General features: G+C 45.2%; 1 protein-coding gene across 11 annotated transcripts in view; it reads right to left on the bottom strand.

The window, feature by feature from the left end:
- The window catches only part of CADPS (calcium dependent secretion activator), a 438,873-nt gene that overhangs the window by 241,010 nt on the left and 179,352 nt on the right, over positions 1 to 18,511 (bottom strand). The gene's annotated exons all lie outside the window — the stretch shown is intronic.

The following is an 18,511-nucleotide window of genomic DNA, read 5'->3' as shown; positions in this document are numbered from 1 at the left end:
TAGGAATGGAAAGTTTCTCTTCACTTCTAGGCAAAACCTAGCATTAGGCTTCAGGCTATAATTGGGTCTGCTTTCTTCAGTAGGCTATGCCACTCAGAAAATCTTAACAGGAAACAGTGCCATTTTATAGGATGGTTGGCATTCCTCTTTTTACTACCTATTAACTATCCACTAACTAACCAATTAAATACTTTAAATTCCTTTGTTTCTAAGAACACATAAGTGTGTGTGCATCCATATGAAGCGGAATGTATGTGTGTATGCCCACATGCAAATGTGTTAACTGTGCATAGACATGCAGGTATGTGTGCATGTATACATGTGTATGAATGTATATGTCTCTCTGTGTGTGTGTCTTTGTGTGTCTGTGTGTGTGCGCGTGCGCATAGGCCAGAAGTCAGCTTCTGGCTGTGTCTCAGGAGTCATGCCCTTGTTTTATTGAGGCAGGGTCTCTCATTAGCCTGGAAATCACCAAGTAGGCTAGGTAAACGAGTTCCCGGGGGCCTCCTATCTCTGTCTCCTCAGTGCTGGGATTACAAGGACATGCTACCACGCCTAGATTGTTACATGAATGTTGGTGAGTCAGGTTTTCCCGCCTTTATGGCAAGCACTGTACTGACAAAACTATAATTCTAGTCTCTAAAATCAGATTTTATTCAAAAGTTTTAAGCACAGCTGTGCTATGAAAATGTACAGGTTCAGTCTGATTTAAGTACCACTTCTTCTGAAGCATTGTGCTTACTAGCTTTCTATGGGATATTTTACAGAATGTATTAAACTATCTATTGGACTTTGTGTTGTGTGTTTTATATGTGTGCGTGCACATGTGTGTAGTATATGTGTGCCTGCACATGTGTGGTGTGGTATATGTGTGCACACATGCACATGTTTGTGGGGTTCAGAGATAGACATCCCCCTAGGTTACTCTCTACCTTATCTTTTGATAATGGGTCTCTCATTGACCCTGGAGCTCATCAGTTGTCTAGACTGACTGGTCAAGGGGCTCCAGGGTTGGTCATGTTTCTACCACCTCACCAGGTGGCTGGTGTATGTGACTCCAGGGTTGCCTGTGTTCCTACACCACTCCCTTAGGTTACTGGTATATGTGAGTATATTAGTGTTTTTTTTTTTTTTTTAATGTGGTGATGTGGTCTTAGCTTTGGTTTTCAGGCTTGTATGGTAAATGCTTTACTGGCTGTTATCTCATCAGACAGTACTGTGCATTTTTACCCCTGACCAACTCAGGATTTGGCACTGCTTTGTCTTTGGGAGAGGGACTGTTGCTGTGATCATGAGAACTGGACTGCCACGTGTGGATGTGTGTCCTGAGGCAGCAGTCGCACAGCAGCTGTGTTGAACAGCCTTCCTAAGTGTTCTGGAAGAAGCACTCAGAGAAGTGGGAGGTGTGGTGCTGCAGTGCAGAAAGTCCGGAACAGTTGTGCAGAAAGGAAACAGGTAAGGCACTGGCCGCTCAGCTACACAGGCTCACAAATTTTTATTTTTACTATGACACCCATGGATATCAGCTCGAAATCCTGTTCTAAATGAACAGACTCACACCACAATCAGCACCCCATCACTGCCTCTGATTGGCAGCATAATCAGCAGTCCCAACCCTCATCACTGCTTCTGATTGGCAGCATGATCATCATTCCCCACCCCTACCCCATCACTGCTTCTGATTGGCAGCATAATCAGCAGTCCCAACCCTCATCACTGCTTCTGATTGGCAGCATGATCATCAGTCCCCACCCCTACCTCATCACTGCTTCTGATTGGCAGCACGATCATCAGTCCCCATGCCCCATCACTGCCTCTGATTGGCACATATTGGAATCAGTATCCTCAGCTGCCCTTAAGCTCCAATGAGCTGCTTTTAATTTTTTTCCTCTCAATATTTTTCATTTCTGATCCAGGTGCAGCATCTACTTAGACCACTCAGAAACATCTTGTTCAAAATATGCATGCAAATGAAATATGCAGTTGCGTTGCTGCAAGGCAGCAGAGAGAACTGTTTTAGAGTGAAAGTTGAATATCCTATTGGAAAAGCCGGTTCTCACAGAGATGACACTGCAGTACCGGAAGTGGCAGAGTTTCACCAGGGCCCAGGAGTTCTCCAACCAATTTGTGGGACCTGATTGCAGAGGGGAAGATGAGCAGGCAAGGTTCACCCTGAACGAGCTTCATTCATTCACACGTTTGCCCTTCCAATCATGAAAGCCTTAATATATCAACATAATAGAACACATAAAAGGGAGGTGGGAGAGTGAGATGGCTCAGTGGTTAAGAGTGCTTGCTGCAATGAATGGAACCAGAAAAGAGCATCCTGAGTAGGTAACCCAGACCCAGAAAGACACTCATAGTATATACTCACTTATAAGTGGGTATTAGCCCAATATAGGTGTCCTCTGAGAAATGCTAGCCAGGCAGGGATCAGGACAGATGTTGGGGGTAGAGAGCTGGCTGAAAGTCTTATGAAAGAATGTGGGGGTGGTGTGGGTGGAAGGACCCAGAAGGGTCAGAAGCCCCACAGGGAGACCATCAAGGCTGGTGGGTCTGGACCCAGGGGGACCTGCACAAACTGATGCACCAACCAAGGACAATGCATGCAGAGAACCTAGAACCTCTATTCAGATTTCACTGATGGACAGTTCCTTCTCCACGTGGAGGGGATCGGCGGAGGAGTGGAAACTGCTTCTGACATGGACTCTGGTGCCTACAGTTTGATCACTTCCCCTTGGTGGGGTGGCTTTACGGGCACACAGAGGAAGGGGATGCAGGCTATTTAGATGAGACCTGAGAGGCTGAGGTCAGATGGTGTGGGAGGAGGCCCCTCCCTCTCTCAGTCAGAGGCCTAGGGGAGGCAAATAGAGCAGAAGAGGCAGGGAGGGTGAGAAGGGGAAGATAGGCGACAGGGGAGAACAATTGGAATGTAATGTGAATTTTATATATATATATATATATATATATATATATATATATATATATACATATATATATATGTATATATGTATATATGTGTGTGTGCTTTCTGCTCTTTTAAAGGACCTGGGTTTGGTTCCTAGCACCCACATCAGAGAGCTCACAAATGCCTGTAACTCCAGCTCCTGGGGATCTGTCACCCTCTTCTGGCCTCTGCAGACACCCCCTACCCCCCACAGTGAAATACATTTTAATAGTTACACACACACACACACACACACACACACACACATACACCAATTTAAAAATAGCAAAAATATGTCTCTAGAGAAGAACAGATACAGGACTAGGACAGGGTAGGTCTCTGGTCCTTGCAGCACTAATAGGGCAAGAACAGCACAGCTGAGGAGTAAGGCACAGTATTTATTGATACCTGTTCAAGTCTCAGGACCTCTCACCTGTTTCACAACCTTTCCTAAAGATGCTGTGAAGCCTAGCTGATCGGCACCCACAGGGAAGGAACTCTGGGTTCAGAAGATTACTCTCTTAAAATGAATAATCTTATTAGCATCACCCAAACTCTGGGAAATTGCTTTACTTACTGCATTTGGGTGGTTTTGTTTTGTTTTACAATATAGTTTCACAGAAAGACAAGCACTTTGCACAGCCATTTGAAAAGTTCCACACTTCACAAAAAGGGACACCACAACTTTAAGAGGCAGAACACTAATCCCCATTCTACAGATGAGCAAACTGAGCCCCAGGATGGTAGAAGGAAACGCTGACACAGCGTAGTGGGCACTTCAGTTTCTTCTGGTTTCCATGAGAGCACATGTCCAGCAATATGCTGGCTTCTTTCTTGATTCATGTTTCCTGTGATGCTGGAAGTCACATCCCAGACCTTGCATATGCTCTACCACTGAGTCCATTGGCTGGCTTTCCATGCCCTGCTGTTTTCCTTCTGAAATGCTCTCTCTTGACAAATAACCCAACTCTGCACACATGCTGTGTACCTTGTAACTTAGGTCCACTTAGCACAGACAGTGGACAGTTACCTTTAGAAGGTGAAACATGTTTGCCCTTGTTCCTTATTGTGATGGGCAGATTTCTTCTGGTAGTCTGTGGCCTTAGAGTGACAAGAGTGGGTATGTATTTATCATGGTTCTGCTCTTAGTAGCAACTTGCCCTAGGGCAAGTTGTGTGCCCTCTCTTTGCTTTGGGTCTCCTTATTTGAGTATTCAGGGTAACCCTCCCTAAGGCTGCTTAGTGAATTAACAGGTCAAAGGTACTTGGCAGGCACCAACCCTTCAGGAAATGGTGGCTAAGGCCACCATTTGTGCTATTGTTAGAGTGGTCCATGTCAGCTGCACTTCTGACAAGAGCCATCATGGGGCAGCAATGCGTCAGACACAAAGGCACCAAATGAGACTATGCCTCTCTGCTGTGAGTGTGGGGGTCTCCATCCTGACCAGAGACTCCAACCACTGGCAAGTTCTCTAGCCTCTCAGTGTCTCGCACTTTCTCTGGGGTCAAGTCCCTTTGCTCTGCTGGACTTCCATTGGTAGCAGTGACCGGAAGGTGGACCCTGCTGCTCAATTAATGATCTAAAGAACAGATGGAAAGGGAAATGTAACTCAACTCCCAAAATAGTCTGGCATGATCAAGACGGCTATGCTTAACTGCTGCACGATATCCAAAAATACAAAGAGAAATCAAATAATTACCTTTCTAAGTACTGAGAGGGAAAAGCTAGAGAGCCTGAGCTTCCATGGAAACGGGGTTCTGTTTACCTCGCTGGTCTTTTTCCACTGAGGAAGGGAGCGATCTACTGCAGAGCAAAGCCCAGGGCAAACCTTTCATATCGACAGCTCATTAGGGTGCACAGTGAACATGGGCATGAAAGCTCTTTACCTAATTAGACAAATCATCTGCCTGCTCGCAGAGGTCAAGCAAGCGTCTCTTTTAATTCATCCCCCAGGCAAAAGCAACTGTTTCTTTAGGCTCTGCTTCCACAGCAATGAAGACTCAAGGCCACAGCGGTGTCACTGCCCATGACAGTGCCTGAACCATGGCTGCAAGCGGCTTTAGGTTGTGTGACCTTCTCTGGATCATGAGTGGCTTCTCATCAGGAGGTTAGAGCATCATTCAGTGTGGAGAGTGAGCTCAGAGGAGTACCATGGAGAGCCACTTGGATGCGGACCTGATATCTAACAGACGGTCCATATACCCACCTATCTCCATGTGTCACTGACTGTGGCAAGCTTCTAAACCTCACCAAGCCTTTGTTTCCCCATCTGCAAAGTGGACATCTCTTTATCTCTCATAGTCACTAAAAGGAAAGAAACAACAAACTGTATTGGGCAAGAGAAGTAAGACCGACTTGGCCCAAATTGGGTTTTGCAGTTCTGTTACTGGAAGGGAGTCAAGAGACCTCTGGACCTTTCCGAGCCTTGATGTTCCTAGCTTTGGCACGGCATGAAGTGTCCTTTGCAACATGGTTGGAGGGTTTAGTTATATATCATGTGCTGCAAATGGTGATTGTACTTACAGTTGAGCAGGTAAGTTTCCAGGGCTACCTGACTTTACAGTGGGAACTCACTGGACGCTAGCTCTTTGCTCTTACCTTAACTGTTGGGCCTGAGGCCAAAGACACATCCTCTCTGTTCAACTCCATCCTTCTGAGGAAGTCTTTATGCCTTTATTTCCCAGGATTCTCTGACGAGCCAGGACTGGCATTCCTCAGAGCGGGACATTAGCTTGCAGGTCCTCCAACTAGCTTTAGGCCATAGTCACCTAAAGTCTGGAAACCCTGCCCCTGCTACCCCATTCGTGGTCCTGACTGACTGTTAACACATTTGCATGCCCCAGGAGCACATAGCTTCCCTAGGCAATTCTGTGTGCTTCACTTTTCTCATGTCTGTGGATGGAATTTTTTCATGAAAGTTGGGAGTGGTGGAAACAATTTACCTCTCCAGATCCATCTGCATCTTCTAAAGAAAGGTGTGTGTGTGTGTGTGTGTGTGTGTATGTGTGTGTGTGTGTGTGTGTGTGTGTGTATACAGATAGAGAGGAGGAGGGATCCAGGGAGAGACAGGAAGAGGCAGAGACAGAGAAAGCCACAGATGTGCAAGTGCATGGAGCAGAAATGGTGTCAGATAACCCTGGATCTGGAGCTACACGTGGCTGTCAGATGCCCTGTGTCGGTGGAGGGAATCAGGCTCAGATCCTTTGCAAGGTCTCCAGAGGGATGAAGATGTCATCAGGATACCTTAGCCAGGAATGCGCTCTATCGCCTCAGGGGCCCCTGGGAGGAGAGGCCTTGAGCATTTTCCCCATAGGGGACATCCTTGGCTGTAGTTTCTTGGGGCATGCCTGAAGTCCCTGCTGTTCATAGGTGACAGTGATGACAGGCAGCCGAGTGCTGACTCTTTCTTAGTCCTCCTCTCAAGAGGCAGGCGAAGCAAGGGATGATACAATTCAAAGGTTCAGGAAATGTAAACAGAAAGAGGCGAGGGCTTCCGGCATTATGTGGAAAAACTGCTGAGCCTTGTGGGACACATGCAAGCTGAAAGGAAAATGACCTAGAGCTGAGATCGGAAGGAGGCTTGGTTACTTCCTTCTATTTCTGAGACAAAGTCTCCAGTATCCAGTGTGGCCTCAGATTCACTATGTGGCCAAGATGACCTTGAACATCTCACCCTGCTGCTTTTGTAAGCTGGTGTGGTTTATCTGCTGCTAGGGGTGGAGCCAGAGCTCTGTTCTTGCTAGCAAACAGTCTACCCACTGAGCTATGTCCCGAACATTAGAGCTGACGTAATGACCTCAGGCTGTGTATGTAGTTCTTGAGCTGGGGTGGCTTCATCAGTGCCCTACTCCCAGGATGCTCTGCTGGGGCCTTTGCTGGGAAGAGCTGACTTGCTCCTCACTTGCATACTCTTTGCCACACTGCCCACAGGCCAGAAGTACTCTTTCATGATAGATAAACCTTGTCCTTTATCCTTTGGCTTTGCAGCAAAAAGGTCTCTCCTCTCTCCAGACTTGGAGTTCTGCTCTGGTGTTAAGCTCTAGAGATTAGGGGTGGGTGGGCATGGTTCTGCTTGTCTGTGCACCCATGCCTTGGCACCTGGGCCAGAAAGCGACTGGTTGCTCTGGCCCTGGAGAGTGGAGAGGACCACTGACTTGCCAAGGACAGGTCTGAGTTGACTAAGTTGACTAACTGTGGCCTAGACTTGCCCCAGGGACCCTGATGACCCTAAACAGCAACTAAAGAGAACTATGCCCCGTCTCCCCACGGACCTTCTTTCTCCCCTACCTGGTGTAGGGGTATTGAAAGGGATTGGCGAGGAAAAAGGAGAAAGAGATATAAGGAACCCAAAATAAGAACAATGTTTTAAAGGTATGCTAACATTCCACTGTCATTCTTGGGGAAATCATGGAGCTAAACGTCCCCTGTACATTCAATATACTCCAGTTTCATAAAATTTACCCAAAGAGATACCACCAGGAAAGAGATTTAAAAACTATTTTATTTATTATTATTTATTCATGTTGCATCTCGATTGTTATCCCCTCGCTCTTATCTTCCTGTTCCCACCCTCCCTCCCTCTTCTGCCCTATTCCCCTCCACCTCCGCGCCCTCAGATCAGAAACCACACCTCTCATGCCTTTCTTTACCACAGCTTATTTTCTCTTGGGGAGAAGACCTAGATCAGGTGAAGGTTTCTGTTTTTAAAAAATACAGTTCTCCTTGGTTGTAAAAATGCAGAGTTTAGCTCCAGACTATTGCCAGCCAATGAGAAAACTCCCTCCCTCCCTCCCTTTTAATCACCAGCCATGGTCTTTGCTGGCTTCTGGTAGTGTGGTAAAAATAATCTAAGATCTCCAAATGAAGTTCTCTGAGAGGGCAAGGTTTTAACAGTTAAATTGGGGGCGGGGATTGTGTTTTTATTTGCTTCCTATTCAGAGACTTTTACTCACCTGGTGCCTAGGACCCCCCCCCCCCCATTCTTCCATATCTAGCTGCTGTCTCATTAAGAGCTGCCCTTGTCATCTTTCTTCAAGAATCCCTCTGCATTTATGGCAACCATGCCCTTTCAGGATTGTCACCAGCTAGCCCAGTATCTCAGGCATGAGGTATCACTTGTCCTAGGTTTCCTACCCCTATCAGATCAGCTCTGGGGGTTTCCTTTGAACAGCCTTTGAATGTAATTAGTTACATCTGCCCTAAAAGCCTTCTGCTGGCACTAAGAGCTCTGTAGCACTAGGCTATCTACTGAGCTGCCTGTTAAAGCCTATTTTTCAGAGCAGGAGTCCTAAAAGTGCCAATGCCAACAGCACAGGCTTGTTGTAATAACAAAGAACAGTGGTCCTCCAAAAGTGCTCAGCACGAGGCACTGATATGATGAGAAATTACAAAGTTACAGCTGCAATCGGGAATTACTTAGGCCAGGGACTGGTTTTAGTACAACATGGAAGATACCACCCACTCTACCTTACTCCTTCCGTCTTTCCGTCCCTCCCTCCTTCCCTCCCTCCCTCCATCCATCCCTCCCTCCATCCATCCCTCCCTCTCTTCCCCTGTCCCTCTCCCTTCCCCTCTCCCTTTTCTTTCCCTTCTTCCCTTCTCTGCCCTCTTTCCAATTGCCTCTTGCTTTGCTTAATGGATCATCTTAGAGATTTTCAGAGCTGGGGCTAAGAGACATTTGCTATCCTGATATTATACTATCCTGACAGTGCAAGAAACTGATGCCACTCAAAGAAGAGAGTGGGCATGTCATTTGGTTGGACTGCAGCACTCTATGCCTAGTGAACCAGGCACTGTCTGAAGGCGGGATCTGGGGCATGAGGCCTGGCTGCTCCTGTTTTGATCTCTGCAGCCCTTCCTAAACCTCTCTGGGAACTGTTGCCATTTCTCTTCCTTGGTCCACAATAGCACCATATCCGTTCTCTCTTGCTTCCCTCTGATGTAGCAAGGATCTAAAGCTAAGAGAGCTAAAAAGCAATCCTGATGGCCAGGCGGCACTAAAATCATGGCGGACATCCTAAATCAGGATGAAAGCATCTGTTTCTTTTTAACCCTCCAAGTGACTCTAAGGTGTTGAACGAACACATTAGGAGCTCTACCCAAATCCCGAGGTAACTCAGCACACCACAATCATCCAGAGAAGCTGCTCAGAGGATACAGGCCTCTGTCCTGGGGTTTGGATTTAGTACATACGGGGATAGATTCAAGAGTCTGCCCTGTCACATCTCCTGGTGATGGCATCAAGGAGCGGATCCTCTGCCCAACAGTGTGCTCCTCTCTCTGTGACACACATTTCCTCTGGCCCCATACTGTCCAGTAATTTTCCATTCTCTGTGCTTATAGAGATACTCACCAAAGCTCAGAGAGCTGTCACCACCAGCCTCTGGCCGAGCTTTCCAGCCTCTGTCTATACCCTCTATCCTGCTGTCCAGGCTCAAGTCGCTCTGCACTTCCAGCTGACCACATTCTTTCTTGACCCCTGGCCGGTGAGCCTGCCTTCCCCTCGCTATAGTCTTGGTCTAGTTAACACTAAATCATTCGCTCATCCTTCTACCCTTGATGCTGCCTCCGACAAGTTTACTGGTTCTGGCCAAGGCCATTTCCTCTGGGACCCCTGGCTTCACACCCTTCTACATTCATCACCTTTGTGTGGTTTGTTTCTTGTGTCTGAAAGGAAAGACACTGTCCTGGTCACTGTGAAAAATCACCAGTGACCGATACATGTATGGTAGGCAAACAGGAGGTATTTCTGTAGTTAAACTTAAGATGGGGAGAATTACATTTACTTAGGATTTCTGTGCTTAAGCACTGACTGTGGGGTATGTGACATCTCAAAATAGTTCTTAAGTGGAATTTGGAATGCAGTTGGTCTAAGCACATATATCCTTGATGGGCAGAGGGGCAGAGGATAACTGACTCAATTGATGTGAACAGTAGAGGTGGGAGTCTGTTTCCACATCAGTAGGTGGGGAATACTACTACCCCACTTACTATCAAGACATAGCCAATGCTAGGCATAGTGATGTATGGCTGATATCCTACGACCTGAGAGGCTGGGTCGGGGTGAGGTGGCGTGGGGTGGTCCTTATAAGTCTGAGGTCAAGCTGGGATACATAGTGAAATCCAGATCAATGATACCCTGTTTTAAAGATACTACCCCTCCCCTACACTGCCCCCCAATATGCATTTACTGAACATTTCCATTGTGTGGTGAGAGATGAGTAACTAAAGAAATTGATATCCTTTTTTTGGTTTTTAAAGAAACAAATAGGGATGATTTATCAAGGGGGAAAACTTGTCTTTTGAGACAAGGTCTCACTACATAGCTGTGGCTGGCTGGAACTTGCTATGTTCCTCACAGAAATCTGTGCTCCTCCTCCCCCCCCCCCCGACTTATGTAACTATATGAATTGAACCTGCTCCATCTGTATAATGTTACTTGTATGGATATGTTTTTAGAGTTAACAATCTGGTACTGGATAACCAATTGCTGTACTCTTTCCCGGGGGAAAACAATTTCTCCCAGCATTACTTAGTTGCCTGTAGTTCTTTGTGTATGGTTGTGGCCCTGTGACATTTTCCACATTCACGCTAATATGTCTATTGGCGTCACTCTTGTTCAGGTCATGTCTAGGTAGTCATGGATGAGGCTTCATAGAAGTAGCTTCTGATGTTCCTAGGAGACACAGTCTTAGAGTGACAACCCTGTCCTCTGGCTCTTACAGTCTGTCTACCCTCCTCCCATTTTTTTTACAAAGATCCCCGAATCTTATGCAGGAGTTACATAGTACGTATCAATTAGGACTGGGTGCTGCAATTTTAATTAATCAATAAACTAACTTTTGTGGTGCTGAGGATCAAGCATGGTGTGTGCCAGGCAAGGATTCTGCCACTAAGCCATAGCCTCAGCCCCAAATGGAGCTTTCCCTAACTTCAGGATGTTTAAAAAAATGGCTATCTTTTTTTTTTTCCAAAGTAAGTTAGAGATAACTTTATCTTATGGAAAATTTTGTAAGAATGTTATAGGAAACAAAATACCCTTTTCTGCATTGAGTAGTATAGTATTTTCAGCAGCATGAAGTTTTGATATAAAAACATTTACAAATAACAAAAATAATGTATTTAACTGGACGTCTAGAGGAATCTAACGGTGCCTACAGCATCTCTACTGAAATAGATTGCATTTGTGACGCTGCTGCTCATTGAGCACAAGGCTCCTCATTCTAGGCATTGATGATGCAGCACTGGGTACTGGACAGAATGAGGCTGAGGCCCTCAGATGGTGAAATGGCTTTATCAAATGTGTGTGTGTGTGTGTGTGTGTGTGTGTGTGTGTGTGTGTGTGTGAGCATGAGCGTGCGTACATGCACACAAGGTGAGAGCAAATTTCTGTGCATGAAAGATCACAAGCAGTAGCAACACATGAGTCTAAGTCATAGACTATGCTGAATAAAACTAGTATGAGATGGCCTCTGGGACATTACAATTATCACATACGTGGCAGTTTCGTTTGAGTAGTAGGTCATGAAAAAGAGCTTGCTTGCAATGTATATGTTTACCATTGTGCCATTGTGGTTCAAAGTCAAATACATAACATATGGCTTTTACCTAGGTCACAACCAGGTAATTTTGATACCAACCAGTTTCTGGTATCAAATCTGTACCTAAGCAGAACAGATTCTCTTATTGATTCTTGTTCAACTACAGGGTCAGGGGTGTGGCTCAGCTGGTGAAGCCCTTGCCTTGAGGCATAAGGATCTAAATCCAATCTTCAGAACTCACAGTTTAAAAAGCCAGATATGGTAGTGATGGGGGTAATCCCAAATCTAGGAAGGCAGGGACAGGAGGCTCCTTGGTGCTTCCTGCCCAGCCAGGTTAGAATAATTAGTGTGGTCCAGGCTGTGAGAGACATCTTCTCAAAGGAAGGGCACAGTGTTTCTGAGGATGATACCTAAGGTTGTCCTCGCCTCCACACTCACACATATGTGCACATGTACCTTCACATACATAGACATGCACATAGATTTTTTTAAAAAAAAGTATCTGGGTAAAGGAGGAGGTAATATGAAAGGGCAAAGTTCTGGGCTCTCTTCTAGATGGTCGAAGAAGAACAACTAAGAACTCCCTAATGGATTAGCAGCATTTGTTAGACACTTGATGATTATGATGTAGTGTGACATCAAAGTCACAAGGGACACACTTATCCTGACAGTTTTTGTTCGTTAGAATAAGTCAAAATCCAACTCTTGCCACATTCAACAAGTTGGAAGACTTCGTGTGTTTCATGAAGCTGAGGTCAATAATCCCACATCAGTCATAAGCAACGCTAATCAGGGCCTCACCGAAGACTTAAGTACATACTGAGAGAGTAAAGTCAGAGCAAAATGAGCTAACAAGCTGAGGGTAATTTATCCCTCCGGGATGTCAACCTGAGCTATTAGGGCTCTAACGTAGAGACTTGCTTCCTCCACCTGTGCACTTCTGCTTACAGAGCACTCTCTCAAACATAATCACTCAAGGATGGGCAGGTGGGGACACCCAATTTTATGCCTTGACTATGCCAGCATGTGGCTTCCAGGGCCAGGAAAACGGGGACAGGGAGAATCTATAAGGTAGAACCATCATGTGATCCTGACCTTACTGCAAAGAAGCTAGACAAGGCAAGGAAATGTGAATTATTTCATAAACATTAAGAGCTCTGCTACAAGAAACCCACTTGTTAAAGTAGACACATATTCAAGCATTTTAAAGTATAGACTATTTTGAATATCAGAGAATTCCTCGATCCTCTGGCCTGTGCATACTATTTTATGTCAACTCAAACAAGCTCAGGTAAACGTGGTATCAAATGAGTAAACTTGCATCATGAAAGGCAAGTAGGACTTGGACTTAGAGGCCAGAATCTGAAGACAACAGTGGTCTTTTCTGAGAGAGAAACCTGTGACAAGCAGTAATTTGCCCAGTGTAAATTAAAACAGTATCGACTGAACTATACACACATGGCATGGTGGAAGTCCAAGTCAAGATGGCCTTAGGGTCTGGCAATCTTATTTTTTCCTAATGGATCTAAATGTCCAGGCTGAAAAACTCTTGAGTGATTGACCACCAATGAAACAGATGGGTTCTCATCCCTTGACATTTCATTTGTAATGAAGACCCTGACTGCTTCTGTGTGAAACCAGTTTAGGATCAGACAGCTCATTTGTCAATGCCTTACATCTTTAAAGTGTCCCAAGCTGAGTTTTCTTGGCCAGGAGAATGCCTCTTTTAGAGACAAGTTTTAGAGACAAATTTTCTCTCCCCTGCAATTCTGTAACATCTGGAAAAGAACAATCAAGTATCCAAGGACCCTATTAACTCTCACTATAAAAAAGATTTCACCTGCACAAGGAAAACAAATTCAGATCTGCAATTGTGTATTTAAAAAGCTATTCCAAACCAGGTAAAGTGGCCCACACCTGTAATCCCAGCACTCAGAGAGGCAGAGGCAGGTGGATCTCTGTGAGTTTGAGGCCAGCCTGGTCTACAAAGCACAGCCAAGACTACACAGAGAAACCCTGTCTTAGGAAAAAAAAACGCTATGGTGGATGGCAAACATCCATATCAGGTCAATGCCCTTTCATGCGGTAGGATTGCATTCAGAATGGTACCTTGCAACAAGACTTTTCTTGTATCCTAAGTTAGGAAAATGGGGGAGGGGAGACTGTAGCTAAGAAATTCTTTTAGTGTGAAGCAAAGCTCAAGCTCAAATGATATTTATGAGTATAGCTCAGCACATGCCTAAGATACACTAGAGAGGCTCCATCTGCGTCAGCTGGGTGGCCTCAGTGTAACAAGGAGCTCTAACTACTCTAAACTGTCTCATGTGCTTTTGCTTAATTGAAAAATTATCCTCTGTGCTTCAACTTTTCTCAGTGTTTCTGTTCCTCTCTGTCTCTGTGTCTCTGGTTGGGGGGGGCGGGGCAAAGGTAAATGTTGGTCATTTTCCCCTATTGCTCTCCGTCTTATCCTTTGAGATAGGGTCTCTCACTGAACCTGGAGTTCAACACCTGGAACAGACTAGCTGGCCCGCAAGCCCCTTCCTGTGACTAGGGTTGCAGGCGTGTGTAAGGGTGTTAGCAATCCAAACTCAGGTCCTTATGTTTACCCATCAAACTACCGAGTGAGCTATCTCCTGGTTCTTTGTTGGTGTTCTTATCATCAAACATAATGTTCATTCTCAAGTATATTGATTAAGGATAATTGAGACATTTATGTATTGATTTTTATCTGATAACATACAAGAGTGATTGAAGAAACTGAGATACTTAAAGTGATTTGCAAAGTCTTCTGAAAGCTGAGAGGAGCACACAGAAGTCTTTCTTCTTGTTGATGTGTTTCCCCCCTTTTGTGGGCATTTTGCTCATCCATCTCCAGACCATGTACGTCTGTAACTTCTCCTTGGAAAATTCTACCATCGAGATATCAAATCATGGTGACACAAAGCCCTTGCTGGTTTCAGCCAGTGTCTAATGGATTCTGTCCCCACAGCCTGACATGTGCAGTTGGCTTCGAAATTGCCTGATTAAAAAAAATTTAGAGTCAACATATGCAGCCAGCCTGCACAGAACAAGATAACACCCCAGGTGACAGCCTGTGGCTTTGATGTAGAATGGCTGGAAGGAATCTTAGGCTCCCTCTACAGGGAGTCAGACAAGCACCCAAGGAGGAAAAATTCTAAAAGATTAATAAGCTTCCCTATCATTAATAATTAATCTCTAAGTCAACACATACTGGCATTTTAAACTGGCCAACACTGGAGAACTCCATGGGTTGAAACTACCCCCCTCTGAAAATGTTCAGGAGTGATTAATCCCATAGTAACTTTCAAGTTCTTATCACAAGAGCAGGGCTGCAGGAATTCAGAGGCAGGCTGCAACGCAAGCTGTGACAGCAGTTGTCACAATTCATAAGAGTGTATCGTATTTTGCTACTCAATCCTTCTGCCCACACTTGCTATTAAAAAAAACTCTTAAATTTGTATGTGTGTATATGGATGTGTGTGTGCACATACGTGTGTGCACAAAGGACAGAGAACAACCTGAGGTGTTATTCCTCTGGCCTTTTTTTTTTTTTTTTTGCTTTTATTTATTGATTGAATGAGACAGGGCTTCTCACCGGCCTGGAGCTCACAAAGTAGAACAGGGTGGCTGGCTAGCAAGTCCGTGGTATCTGTTGCTTTCCCTCCCTAGAGCCTAGACTTTAAGCATGTACCTCTGAACCTAGCTTGTTTTCTTTTTCTTTTTCTTTTCAGTGTAGTCCTCGGAATCAAACTTAGGTCGTCAAGCATGTATGGAAAGCACTTTACTGACGTATTTTCTCAGTTCAAGGTTTGGATTTGATACTAATGAAGAGTAGGGCTTTTCTCATAAAAATGTACAATTTCCATATGTCAGTAGTTTTCATTGGGTAGGAGATAGGACACAGTCCCCTCACCCCTGCCCAGTGGTTACACAGAAGTCTGGAGAAATGTTTCGTGTCCCAGTTGAAGGACAAAGTGCTAATATACTCTCTGTGAGAAAAGCCAAGAATCCTGTACAACAGCTTGTAATTCCCAGGCCAGACCCTTACAACAAGGCATTAGCCAGTCTGAAATATCAGTAGTGTAGCACCGAGAGACCCAGCTGCAGATGCTGACCTCAGGGAAGCAAGAGGTCCACTGCCCTGATGACATGTGCTTACGGTGGCAAAGAGTAAGTTGTAGACTGACAAAGAGGCTTAACTTCATCGTGTTAATCCTCCACCTACTAAGTCCTTTCCACTGTCACCAGCTGGGCCTGGATCTGAAATAATTTGAGGCCAGAAAGAGACAAGTATGGAAAAATGGAAAGTTATGAAATTCATTCAAGAATGCAAGAGGGAGGCAAGAATAGTCTAGGATGGTATGTGTGGGTCTTGCTGCAGAGATGAGTCTCTGAGATGTGTAAGACACAGGGATGCAAAACAGTGCCTTGCTGGGAGAGTTCTGAGTAGACCAGCCTCACCAGGGCACACATATTTTACTCCTGCAAGCTCCTTTATTCCAGGAGAAAGCATTGCAGACTGGCCTAGAGCACTTTCCTCTGGCCTCTGTTACATATACTCTGACCCAGGCGCAATGAAAGCCAAGGCCCCAAACTGTGGCTCAGAGGGAAAAGATGATGTACACATGCCACCAGGCCATCCCCCGAGTGACAAGCTTGAGACAATGGCCAGAACAAATTAGAACAAGAGAGACAGAAAAAAGGTGGGGAGTTGGAGTAAAACCAGGGCCAGAGCAAGGGACCCAGGTGCACGTCAAGCTACTTCCTTACTGAGTTCATTTTAAATGTTGAAAAACCAATTCCCAATAAAGAATATTTATAACCATCCTATACCAAATTCCAGTTTTAGTTTTTAGTTGACTTTTTTGGTCAGTGTCTCTATTTCATAACCACAGATAAAGATGAATGCTGGATTATTGTAACATCTTCTGAGGATTCCTTTACTGGATGAGAAGCCACACAAACCTTGTTGAGATGAGAGCTTGCCAGGCTCATTTCACTGCAGAACCTCTTAAGCCAAGTCCAGTCTCTCTCCCACGAACCTGGCGGCTTTATAGTGAGAGCAAGGAAGAGATGTTGAATACTCAGAGGTATACACCAGTCCTTCCTAAGATTGGTTTAAGCACTAATGAACACATAGTGGCATGTGTGCATGTGTGTGTGTGCATGTGTGTGTGCAAGTGTGTGCTTGTGCAACCTCAGGAGCCACCCATCTTGATTCTTACGACAGGCACTTCACAGAGGCTGACCAATTTAGCTAGGCTAAGGCAGATGGCTGATGAGACCCAGAGGTCCTCTTGCCTTGCCTCCCCAGCCCCAGGACTAGAGGTGTGCACCCCTGCATCTGGATTATTATGTGGGTGCTAGGAATCCAAACATTTCCACATGATTGCATGATGGGGACTATCTCTCCAGCTTTGCATACTGCAAACGCCAAACTTCCCTTGCCCCAAGGCACCAGCCCCAAGGCTGGCTTCTTCCTGAGGCTCAGAAGGCAGGCCTCCTTACCAGGTACATAGAAGGACAAAGGCAGGACAGGAGCCAAGGGTGACTAATGGAAAGAAGAAAGCCTTCCATGCTTCCTTTCATATCAGCTGAGGATGAGGCCACTGTGCCTTTTCTCAGGGTTCTCTGTGGTACTTCCTCAAGATTCCCCTTCAAGAAAACCACTGAGGGAAACTGGTGTGTGTGTGTGTGTGTGTGTGTGTGTGTGTGTGTGTGTGTGTGTCTGTGTGTATGGCATCTCATTCCCCTCCCTATTTTCTTGAATGAGTACTTTGCAAATAACTAGTGGAATCATTCTTTATGGCTAGTTGGGTAGATCTAAAAAACAAGAGAAATGGAAAGCCGTGGCAGGCAGGAGAGGGCCACCTAAGGAACTTCTTTCACTGGTCACTGTCCTCTGTGGTAGAGGCACACGGCTTTCAAGTGAGTCAAGTTTGTACTGGGGAAGGAAGCCAAGCCATTGCTAGGCTTGCAGGACCCTTAGCCAGAAGATTGATATAGGTCACTACAGCAAAAGCTTTGCAGATGGAGCCCCAGAAACGAGGTTGGCATGTGGCTGAAGACAGGGAGCAGACAAACCCCTGCACACCCCTCTCAGGAGCATCTAATATTAACCTGTTAGCACACGGTGGTACCAAGGAAGAGAATGAAGTAATTCTAGACCACACACACTAGCTCAATTAAAGGAAGAAACCCTCCTCTCTCTAGCGCTGCCACACATTTGCCACATTCTTACTCAGACTCAGCTGAGACTGGTCCTCAGAGGGGGACATGAAGGAAGGAAGTTTTAAATTGGATGTGGAGTTGATTAATGCAAGCAGAATTCACTTTTGAAAGTAAGTGGAAAGCTAGTGGTTTACATATGTAGAGTCAGGATGACATGGAAAAAGAAGCTGGGGTGCAACCCAGTGGGTAGGGCACTAGGGTAGCTTGTACCAAAATGATGCAAATCCCCTACATCAGACCAGAAACCATCTACCAATAACAAACCAAATGAAACAAACTGAAAACAATCAGAAGAAAAAACCCAAAGAAAACCAGAGAAAGGGAGGAAGAGACAGACGGATGGACAGACACAGACAGAGAGAAAGAGACAGAGAGATAGACAGAGAGACAGACAGAAACAAAGAGAAGGCAGGGAAGGGCCGAGGAGAGGAGATGGGGAGATTTGTTTTCATACAAGAAAGTTGAAGATAACAACTGAAAAAGTCTTCTTATTATATCAACATGTTAGTGCACTAGAACTCATCTGTGAAAACTGCTTGTGTCAGTGAGCTACAGGACTCTCCAACTGGTCCATGTTAATACTCTTTCCCTTTGTTATTCATTAGAATTAGAAGGAAATGAGTTTAGCATTTCAAAGTTCTCAAGAGAACTAGAGTTCCAAAAAACAAAACAAAACAAAAACAAAACAAACAAACAAAAACAAAACAAAACCCCAAAATCCCCCCAAAAGAATGTAAACCAAAGAGTTTATTCTTTCCTTCCTTCTTGTCCA

This window comes from Acomys minous (assembly GCF_964271855.1).
Source record: "Acomys minous genome assembly, chromosome: 9".
Taxonomy (NCBI): Eukaryota; Metazoa; Chordata; class Mammalia; order Rodentia; family Muridae; genus Acomys; species Acomys minous.
The sequence above is the reverse complement of the archived record's forward strand: the minus strand, read 5'-3'. Positions and strand labels throughout refer to the sequence as shown.